The sequence below is a fragment of the Rattus norvegicus genome, chromosome 17, assembly GCF_036323735.1.
Source record: "Rattus norvegicus strain BN/NHsdMcwi chromosome 17, GRCr8, whole genome shotgun sequence".
Classification (NCBI taxonomy): Eukaryota; Metazoa; Chordata; class Mammalia; order Rodentia; family Muridae; genus Rattus; species Rattus norvegicus.
The window spans coordinates 12,686,595-12,697,500 of record NC_086035.1 but is presented as its reverse complement, the minus strand read 5'-3'; the positions used below and the strand labels follow the sequence as shown (position 1 = coordinate 12,697,500).

At 48.5% G+C, this 10,906-nt stretch overlaps 1 pseudogene; it reads right to left on the bottom strand.

The window, feature by feature from the left end:
* Positions 1-7,492, bottom strand: part of Rps28-ps2 (ribosomal protein S28, pseudogene 2) — a 44,658-nt pseudogene extending 37,166 nt beyond the window's left edge.
* Positions 7,493-10,906: the final 3,414 nt, after the last annotated feature.

The following is a 10,906-nucleotide window of genomic DNA, read 5'->3' as shown; positions in this document are numbered from 1 at the left end:
GGGAGCCGGGGCTCTACTATTGTGTGTGCACAAGCGCCATCCAGACAGGGTTCACGTGCCCCAGGCGTAGGAAGAGCTTGTGAATCACTGAATTTCAAGAGGCCGGGGGAGAGGGGTTGCACCTCTGTATCTTTTAGAGCTGACAGTCTAATTATTCCTCACATGATCCCCTCGCAGCTTGTCCTAACAGACTCCGAACTCACCCTCTCTCACCCACAAGTATGCATTCATTGGCGACGTGAACGGTTTTACACGAGAAGACAAAGCAAGATGACTTTCTCGGGGAAACGAGAACTCAGACTCGACTACGAAATGATACCCGGGGCCATGATGAGCAGTTGGTAGAGCCCTTGTGCAGCATGCACAAAGCCATGGGTTCGAGACTCGGCAATACATTTACTGAGTGCGACGACGGTACACATCTCCAATCTCAGCACTCAGGACGTGGAGGCTGGAGGATCAGAAGCACAAGGCTGCACAGTGAGTTCAAGGCCAGCCTGGGATATCTGAGACCCTGTCCCTTTATAACTCCCAAAGTATCACTTTGGAAGTTTGCACAATTCAAGTAGAAGACAAAGAAAGCATTGCCAGTCCACATCCACCTGCCCCTTCCTCGTTCCTTGGGGACCTCAGACTCGCTCCTGGGGTACTGAGAACACAGACCAGAGATGACAGTGGACCTGGATCTGTTCCTCCCTCTGGCACTGGAGTGACTCTCCTTTCATACTGTTTTTCCCTTTGCAAAAACTCAACTACTATTAATTCCAACTCTGCAGAAAGCATAAGCACCTATTGGAGCTGTGTCTGTAGCTTCCTAGTAGAGTCCTTGCCGAACACCCTGGGTTTGATCAATTAAGAATCAGCCATTGGCCCCTTTCGCACATAGCCAGTGTGATTCAAGCCCCTGGTTATGAGTAGGGAGCTCCTTGTTGTCCCTGACTTAGAACCAGAGGTGTGTCTGTCTACCCAGACTGGACTCAACCCCTCAAGTCTCATGTCCCAACTGCCTCCTTTATTCAAATCCCTGGGCTGGATGTAGCACATAGCTTACTTAGGAGACAACGCCTCTAAGCCTCATCCCACCGAGGAGAGAGTTCATGTCCAACTTTCTATGGAGACCCTGGAAGCCACTATGTACCTGTTCCTCAAGCATTTGGGTCCCCAGTCCCCTGCTGAGCCATTTATCTCCCCACATCTGCAGCCGGCTCCTGAAACTGCTCATGGACCTGATTCCAAACAGCCACTGTCTCAGAACAAGTTAAACTCTCAGCTTTATGCTGTCACTTTTGAGGTTAACTTGCTTCTGCTAAAACACCTCAGTGGGTCACTCTGCTGAGGACCACACTGCACCCACCTCTGACATTTGGGAAAACTAACTTCTACCTGTCTGCTGTATATTCACCAACATTAATTACCATCTCAGCCAATATGACCCCCCAAATGTTCCATAAAAACATGGAAGGATCTATCCAGTGTAGACAGGGGTTGCCCTTGGTCTGTTGTACTGTGGCTACTCAAAGTTCACTTCCAGCCTGTGGTCAATGCTAGGCCTCTGCTGGTCTTGCAAAAGACACATGCCTGTAGTCTGAAGGTCTGGGCCTGAAAGGAGGAGTGTCCTTTCCATCTAAGCCTAAAGAAGGGAGACCTGGTCCCCATGCCCATAAGTAGTCACCGAGGCACACAGTGTCATACACTGAACCTGCCATGAGATATGCGTTACCTACCTAAGAGGGGGTCCAAAGACTTATCTCCCTTTCCCACCTCCATCTTGGGGTTTGGGGTCTCCTGCTAAGGTGTTCCCTGCCTCCTCTGTCCACCTCTTCCCAAGCATGGCTATCCCTCCTCTCCTGCCTGACCTCAAGTGTAGCTGAAGATGTCGGGACAGCAGTGACAGAGGCACAGCACCATGCTGTCACCCATGGCATCCTAGGGACACCCCTTAATCTTTTAGGGGCCTCGACTCCAAGCCTATTCTTGACTTCTGTATAGAAGAGAACGTCAGGACAAACGAGTGTGGAATGGAGCCGGAGTTGACGTTAACACAGGCCTTAAACACAGGGCTAAGAAAGAGGCACTCAGAGGAGAGCCACCCAAGAGCATGGGTGTGGGCTTCTCTGAGGTTCCGTGGTACTGTCTTCGCCTACAAATAGGATTCCGGTGGCTTTGAATCTGCTGTCTGTAAAAGATGTCTGGGAAGTCCTGTGACAGGACTCAGCTGAGAGGTAGGATATCTCCACTGTGAACTTTGTCCACAGTCTAATGATTTCCAGAAAATACCCAGGGGTGAGGCCCTGCCCAGGCCGCAAACATTCAGGCCCAGAACCTACCTTATTGCTATCAGAGCATTACCTGAAAATGTCTCTGAATCAGAGATCGGTTGTGTTGGCAACCTTCACAGTAAATACCGATTGTGCTGGACCCCAGCTGGAGAGGGACCCTGCAGTGGACTCTGTCCCCTCCTGTACCCCTACAGGTTTTCATAGCTTTCTGTCATGCATCATGGGCACCTTGGGTCCCTCAGGAGTGAAGGTGACTGGACTTCCTGATGTCCTCAATCTATCCTTACCTGCTATTCCTGCGGGTTCACCTCAGTTTTCCTGTTATCCATCTTTGCCTTGGAAGCTGATTCCCTTCCCTGAAGCCAACCAGACCCCACCCCAGCCCCACTGCCCTTCCCTCCAGAGGTCAGATTGAGCTTTTGAGAATGTCACGGGTCATCCTTCTACTGTCAGATCCAGAATCAATCCCTGTCTCCAGTTTATAATGGTCCCCCTCCCATCCCAGCCCAAACCTGTACAAAAACAATCTCAAGTCTGCCCCTCCTTAAGTTCTTTAGACCCCATCCCTCACTGGTCAATGTGTGGATAAGCATCAGTCAGGCTCACAGGAAGGTTTCTGAATTTTTGCCCCCCGCCCCCAGGGGCTAGCGGGTCCTGGTCCCAACCAGGCTCAGCTCACATAGGCATTTTGCCTGACTGCCTCCATCCACCTTTAGGGAAGCTCTCTAGGAAGAGGCCTGTTAATAATTTACCCAAGATGCACTGCTGCCCAGCAGGTGGCTGCAAGTGTCAACAGATGTCAGTCTTGTGTTTTGAAGGCACAGCTGCCTGCCAGGTAGAACTCCATACCAAGCAGCACAGACCGTGTACAGTGTCCTCTGAGGACCTGGGGCCCATCCACACGGGTGTGCATGTAAGAGTTTTAGTTTCACGGGTGGTGCTCATGGGGAGTACTTTACTCCCAAGGCTGCCCTCCAGCTCAGTAGCCCCTGGAATGTCTCTAAGTTGTGTCCTCCCGCAGGGTCCTTCTCAGTTCCTTCCATAGAGCAATCTCTGGGGAGTTAACTGCATTCTTCTTCCAGCTTCGCGCTCATTCCAGAAACAGACACTAGGGGGCAGTCATCAGACATGGCGCAGACCACAGCTGGAGTCCTTTCTTCTTGACTGGGCCCCGCTTGGTGACAACACTGAGCAGGAGCCCATCACGACAACCAATAGGTCCTGCTGCCGGCTGCCGGCAGTCTTGATTCAAGCCAGGCTGGGAGAGAGATGTTCCCAGCCCCACGGAAACACTCACAGGTCCCATCCCAGGCTCAGGGTTCACGGGCAGAGGGTGAGTTTTTAAGTGGGTTTAGGAAAACACACACAGCTTGATCTCCATGTTGTCCTCTTCTGGCCTATGTCTCTAAGGGCAGGGACTCCCCCACAGAGTGACCTGGTTCTAATTATTATGCAGCCCCTGGGATGCCACCCTTGGTCCCCGCTTCACCACCTGCTTTACAGACTGGAAAGTGCTGTCCCGTGGAAATCTGGCCAAGTTGGAAACATTCTCAAACCTCAGGCCCAGGTCACTTGAGCGTGCTGATGGGGATGTGCATTCACGTCTATAGGAACACGTGTCCTGTTTACGGGTGTGGAGCGTGACTGCTGTATGTGTGCCCTGTGGCTTCGGGTATGTGCGCATACCCTGATGTATATGCATGTAGTGAGGGTACCTGTCAGTGCTGTGACTGCCTGTGATGTGTATGTGCATAAGTGAGCTGTGTGTGTGTACAGGGTACATTCACGGCCGTGAGTGTGTGTGTATGTGTGTGTGTGTGTGTGTGTGTGTGTGTGTGTGTGTGTAGGGGTGCATGAGGCTGGTGTCACCGAATGGAGGTTGGAGGTCCGACCTGTGCACACCCAAGCACAAGGCAGGTGTGTCTTCTGTTGCAGAAGCTGGGAGACCTGGCCTGTGTCTCCATGTTGTCCCTTTCCCCTGCTTCCTACTGGGCGTCTCTACACATCTGCTTCACAGAGACAGCAGCTCAGCTCCCTGCAACAAGACACAGCTTCTGTCCCAGGCCTTCGAGGAGTCTGTGCCTCAGAGATCACAGGATCAGAGCCACAGGAGCACCTGGCCTTACTTCAGGGCCAAGGCTCAGGTCTCCTGAGACAAAACCAATGCACACATATACATCATACACATACACATCATACACATACACACATCATATACATGCACATCATATACATATATATCATATACATACACATACACTTATACACATAAACATCATATATATACATCATATACATACTCATACATCATACACATACACACATCATATACATGCATATCATATACATGCACATCATATACATATACATACACATACACATTATACACATAAACATCATATATACACATCATATACATACTCATACATCATACACATACACATCATACACATACACATCATATACATACACATACACATCATACACATACACATCATATACATACACATACACATCATACACATACATATCATATACATATACATACATATATACACACACATACCCATCATTTACATACACATACACATCATACACATATACATCATATACATACACACATATACATACACCTACACATCATTTACATACATATACACATCATATACCATACACATACAAATCATACACACATACACATACAAACCATACACATCATACACACACACCATATGCATATACCATATACATCATACATATACATCATACATATGCATTACATAATACACATCATACACATACATATATCTGAATACCATGCCCACATATGTGTACTCACACACTGCACACCCTCACGCCCGTTCCCATGCATATTGCACATAGACATCCTCAGACATGCACAATATGTTTGCATGGTCATATATTCATATTTCCTATACCATACACACACAGAATCACAGCATACATACACATGCCACTCCTAGTGTGACAGCCCTACTCCGTGTTCCCCTCCTCCAAGGCCTTCCCTCATCCCCTGCTTGCTGGTCAATAAGATGCCTCTTCCACCCTCAAAGAGGTAAGACAACACTAAGGTTGGACCACCAGTTTATCACCAGCATCTAGCAGGGCAGGCTGCTTCTTGCTTATGGCCCTACAACACCGAGTGGGTCACAGACCCAAGGATGGGATAACATTGCTGGGATCACTGGTCTCACACTTCTGCCACAGGACAAACTCATCCTGACCTGCCTACACATCCCTGTGCACATATCCACTGGGTGGCTTTACGTGTCATTCCTGATGGACAGTGGAAATAAAAGCTCCACAGGGTCCCACAGGTGACACCGCTCAGTGGGGCAGATGGTATTAAGGGTTTCTCCAGCCAGAGGACACGAGCATCCTGAATGTCCCAGAAAGTCATGTCCAAAGCTAACGTCTCTGTAGTCCAGGTCTGGCCTAAGAGACTTGCTACAAAGATGAAGCCAGAAAGTATAAGTGCGAGTGCATTCTAGTGTGCATGTGTGCACGTCTTTCTGTGTGTGTGTGTGTGTAATATATGTATATATATATATATATATGTGAGTGCATTCTAGTGTGCATGTGTGCACGTTTTTGTGTGTGTGTGTGTAATATATATACATGTGAGTGCATTCTAGTGTGCATGTGTGCATGTCTTTGTGTGTGATATATATATATGCATGTGTGTGTCTGTGTGTAACATATATATATATATATATAGCATTAAAATACTGCATTAAGACACTATTAATAGTAATCACTGAGGTCCATCTCCCCGACTGATTTCGTTCTGCGTATGACTGTCTTACTTCTTTGCCCTAGTCCCAGGGCTGATGTGGTTCAAGACCAGGCACACATGTCCAGTTACAGAGATAAGAGACACAGTAGAAAGCCACCTTTGGGACAGGTGCTCACCTGTGGTTTCTGGTCTACCTTCTATAACTCAACAGAGATGAGTTGAGTCGGTACTGAATTGCCATATCTCTTTCACAATGGTTTCTGAGGCTCTGTCCCTCGGTGGTGGTGGGAGGGAATTATACTCAAGGCAGAGGCAACACTGGGGCTACAAGAAAGAGGGTCAGACCCTCAGGAAGAGAGATCAGGTGATTCAAAGTACTGTTGGCTAGAATGTTCTACTCTGTGCCGTTCCCTGAGGCCCCACAATGAAGGGCATAAAAGTCAAGTTCAAGTAGCCAAGGTTGCCTGCCTGTCGAAGGGGCCTCTTATAGGAAGAGCCCTTGGTGGCCCTCATCTGGAGCCCTCCCCCCATGGCACCTGACTAGGGTCCTGGAGAAATGGATCACACAGTGCCTGGAGAAAGCATGCAGGGGTTCCAAAGTCCTGCCGTGTGCAAGAGGTTCAAGACCTCAAAAATCAAGTTCTTTACTCTCCAGCCCCCGAGACTTGCCAACTCCTGGGGGAATGCTCAGACTATGCCCCGAGCCGTACCCAGACACCTTGGCTGCTGGACTTTGTAAACTGAAGTTCTCTGTGCAGATCACACTCTAGAATCAATGGCTTTGGAGGATGGAAACATTGCATACTCTGAGTCAGATTGTCTCGGGCTCCCTTTAGTCTCTATATCAGGCTGTTACCTCTACCTCTGTGTCTGACCTGACATCAGAATGTTGGGTAAAAATCTGTGGAGGATGTTATTATCGGACCTCAGCTCCAACAGCCTGGAATCGTAAAAGGCACCAGGTTGCAGCTGAGACCAAAGTAGTAGAGTATTTTCCTTAACCCACCTACCGTGCTACCTGTGGTTCCCAGCAGTGCATTTGGTTAAAACGCTTTATTTGCAGTTTTTACCAGTGAGGTTTCCATGGGGAAGCCTGCCACCCAGGCCCCAGTCTCTTGTATTCAGCACAGAAGAAAACCATCCCCTTCAGGTTGAGAGCAGCATTCTTTGTGGACGCTTCCCTCCGTGATCTCCAGCCCCCCTTCCAGAAGCCATACTGTATCATGTCTAAAGTAAGAGCCTTCAGCCCCTTCACCCATGCCTTCGACACCTCTTCTTAAGAAGACAATCTTGGAGCAAAATTTAGAGTTACCATACCCTCTCCGAGGAACCAGGATGGGACACACAGAGTCCTCAGCTTCTCCTGGATCTGCTCCTCAAGGCTGGGCATGCCCAGAAGCCCGGAGAGACAGCGAGCGGCACAGAGAATGGCAGATGCAGGTACCTCATCAGCCATGCTGGCCTCTTGGCCCCAGGACTGCGCCAGGGCTGTGTTTAGCCACAGTGTTCCCATCAGCATCACTTCAGAGTACCCAAATCCAAGTGAGCACCCCGGAATAGCTCAGGGCTGGTCTCTTGGTGGCTCAAAGGTAAGAGGAGGAATAGGAATGGTCATTTCCTTCTCAGACTTCTCTAAAAGCACATGGCCACCTCGGATAAGGGCATTCGCATTACAGGCTCTCTGATGTCCAACATCTCGATTCATTCACTTAATTCCACACAGACTAGAATGCTGTAGGCCAGGCCTGCAACGGTAACCTGCTGTAGAGAGCAGCATCTAGACATACCAGAAGCATCCACCTTCGTCAGTCACTCTGAGAAATCAGAGGCACCCCAAGACTGTTTTGGGGTTCTTTCTTTTTTCATTGTTGTTAGTTTGAGGGTAGAGGATGTCTGTTTGCTTTGAGAAAGGGCCTCACTATATGGCCCAGGTGAGCTTTAAACTCACTGTAAATCCCAAGCGGTTTCTAACTTGCAATTTCCCCTGCCTCAGCCTCCCTGGTGGTGGGATCCTAGGAGTTCACTAGCACAGCAGGTCCAGGTCTGTCCATTCTCGACGGGTTTGGTTTGGTTTGGTTTTGGTCAAATCCTACAAAGTACTCATCCAGCTGCAGTGACACATCAAAGCCAGGCTTGGGGAAACCACCCGGGGCGAAGGCACTCCTCCCGCCGCCGGTACAGTTTTTAAGTTTGCAAGCTGCAGCTCCAGTAGTTTCCTAGGATCCTGGACCACTGGGTAAGGTGACTGACTGTCTTGAGGTCATAAAACACTTCGCCTACGCTGAGTGTGAACAATTGAGATTCAAGTTTAAACAGGTCAAACTGCTGTAGAACTGCGTATTTATAAGGTGCTGCTCTGCAGGGGAAATTATTTAAAATCCCAGCCCCGGGCTTCTACCCTGCCGTTGGTTACTGAGTTCCTGGAAGAAAGACACACTCACAGCCTTTATATTCACAATAAGCCCTGAGCAGCACAAGAGCTGGACAGCCGCCCACCCTCCATGTTGTGAGCGTCTGCCTCCCTATCAATAATGTTACTACTTACTACTTACTATTCCTATCAATAATGTTACTACTTACTACTTACTATTCCTATCAATAATGTTACTACTTACTACTTACTATTCCTATCAATAATGTTATTACTTACTACTTACTATTCCTGTCAATAATGTTATTACTTACTACTTACTATTCCTATCAATAATGTTATTACTTACTACTTACTATTCCTATCAATAATGTTATTACTTACTACTTACTATTCCTATCAATAATGTTATTACTTACTACTTACTATGCTCCATCTGGGCTGCTCTTAGCTCCAACTGGGCAGCCAGCCTGTGGGCAGCCCTCTCTTAACCTTTAAACCCTGGTGGCTTCTCCTTCCTCCTCTCCTGCACGATTGATCTTCTTCTCCAACCCCAAGCCCAGGAACCCTAAACCCCACCTCCGTCTCTTCTTCCCAGCTATTGGCACTTTTATTTACCAATCACAATTAACTAGAGACAGGGTCACGTAGCTAGTGTCTCTGTGTGGACTCTCTCCTCTTGTAGGGTGGAGTGGGGGACAAGGTTTTGGGGTACCCAAATTAGCGTTAGAATAGAAGTGGCATCAGGTCAACCCACTGCTCTACTCCGCAGATGCCCGTGCTCTGGGCTGCGGCACTGACCCCACAGAGAATAACCATCTTCCAAGACAGACAGACAGACAGAGCAACACGGTGCTTCCGTGACAGGTCTGACACCTATGGATCTCAAATGACCCCTCTCCCATGGGTTGGGGCTAGGCACATGGCTCAGAGGGTAAAGCATTAGAGTTCAGATCTCCTACGCCCACATACATGTCTGCTGAGTGGAGCCTGCCTCTTATTCCAATAGTCAGGGGGCAAAGAGAGTGGATGCCGGGAGCAAGCTGGCTACACAGAACTGGGGAGGCCTTGGTTCCGATGAGAGACTGTTTCCCAATGAATAATGTGGAAAGGGATCCAGGAGAGACTCTCAGTAGCCCTCCTTGTTATTGAGCTTCTTGGGGTCTGCGGGGTGTATCATGGGTATCCTGTACTTTATGGCTAATGTCTACTTATCAGTGAGTACATACCATGCATGTATGTCCTTTTAGGTCTGGGTTACCTCACTCTGGATGACATTTTCTAGTTCCAGCATTTGCCTGCAAATTTCATGGTGTCCTTTTTAACAGCTAAGTAGTATTCCACTGTGTAGATGTACCATATTTTCTTTATCCATTCTTCAGTTGAGGGGCATCTAGGTTTCTAGTTTCTGTTTAGTATGAATAAAGCTGCTATGGATATAGGTATGCAGGTATCCTTGTGGTACAGTAACACATTATTTGGGTATATGCACAGGAGTGCTATAGCTGGGTCTTGAGATAGGACAATCCCCGATTTCCTGAGAAACTACCAAATTGATTTCCAGAGAGCTTGTACAAGTCTGCACTCCCACCAGCCATGGAGGAGTGTTCCCCTCCTCCACATCCTCACCAGCATGTGCTGTCAGTGGAGTGTTTTATTTGAGCCATTCTGATGGCTGTAAGGTGGAAATCTCAGTCATTTTGATTTGCATTTCCCTGATGACTAAGGACCTTGAACACCTCTTTAACTGTTTCTCGGCCGCAAGAGATTCCTCTGTTGGGAATTCCGTTTATGGCTCCTTCTGCCACAGGACCTTGCCATGTGTGTGCCCCAAATGACAGGGCCAACCAATCTCTCATGGACCAAAATCAGCAAAATGAAGCCCAGAGAAAACCTCCCTCTTTCTTCTGTCTAAGCTTCTTTCTCTCTGATGTTTTTACAGTAATGCAACGAGGACTGAGCGTCTGAAGTCCCTCAGCTGATGCACAGTGGAGTCAAGCCTGCGTCATGAGGCCTGAGCCTGCTTCACACAGCCAGAGCCTGCTCCACACCACAGCCCCGGGCTGTACCAGCACCCGAAGTTTTCACTTTCTGTGCCATGAAGATCAAGCACTGATAAGAGTGACTGCAGAAGGGAAACCAATTTGGTTTCCTCTCCTTTCAACTTCAAATTCATCTACGGAAGGAAACGGCCCTACCAGCTTTCTTTTTAACCCGGCGCCAGACTTAAATTTCATTCTTGAGTCTCCAGCTTTCTGAGCTGGAGTTATCAGAGGGTCGGGGGGGGCGGTGTGTGTGTGACTTGTCCCTCCCAGTACCTGGGGTCTCCTCATAGCAGCTTTGCTGTCTTTTTGTCCCAGCACCACCAGCAGAAGCAGAGTCTGTGATGCAAGTGTGAGAGCTGTGAAGCTGCCAGTACTGGGCCGGGGCTCTCTGCTTCTCAGCCTTCTTCTGCTGGAGGCTTAATTAAGGTCACCCGAGTGTGTGTCCATGCTGTGA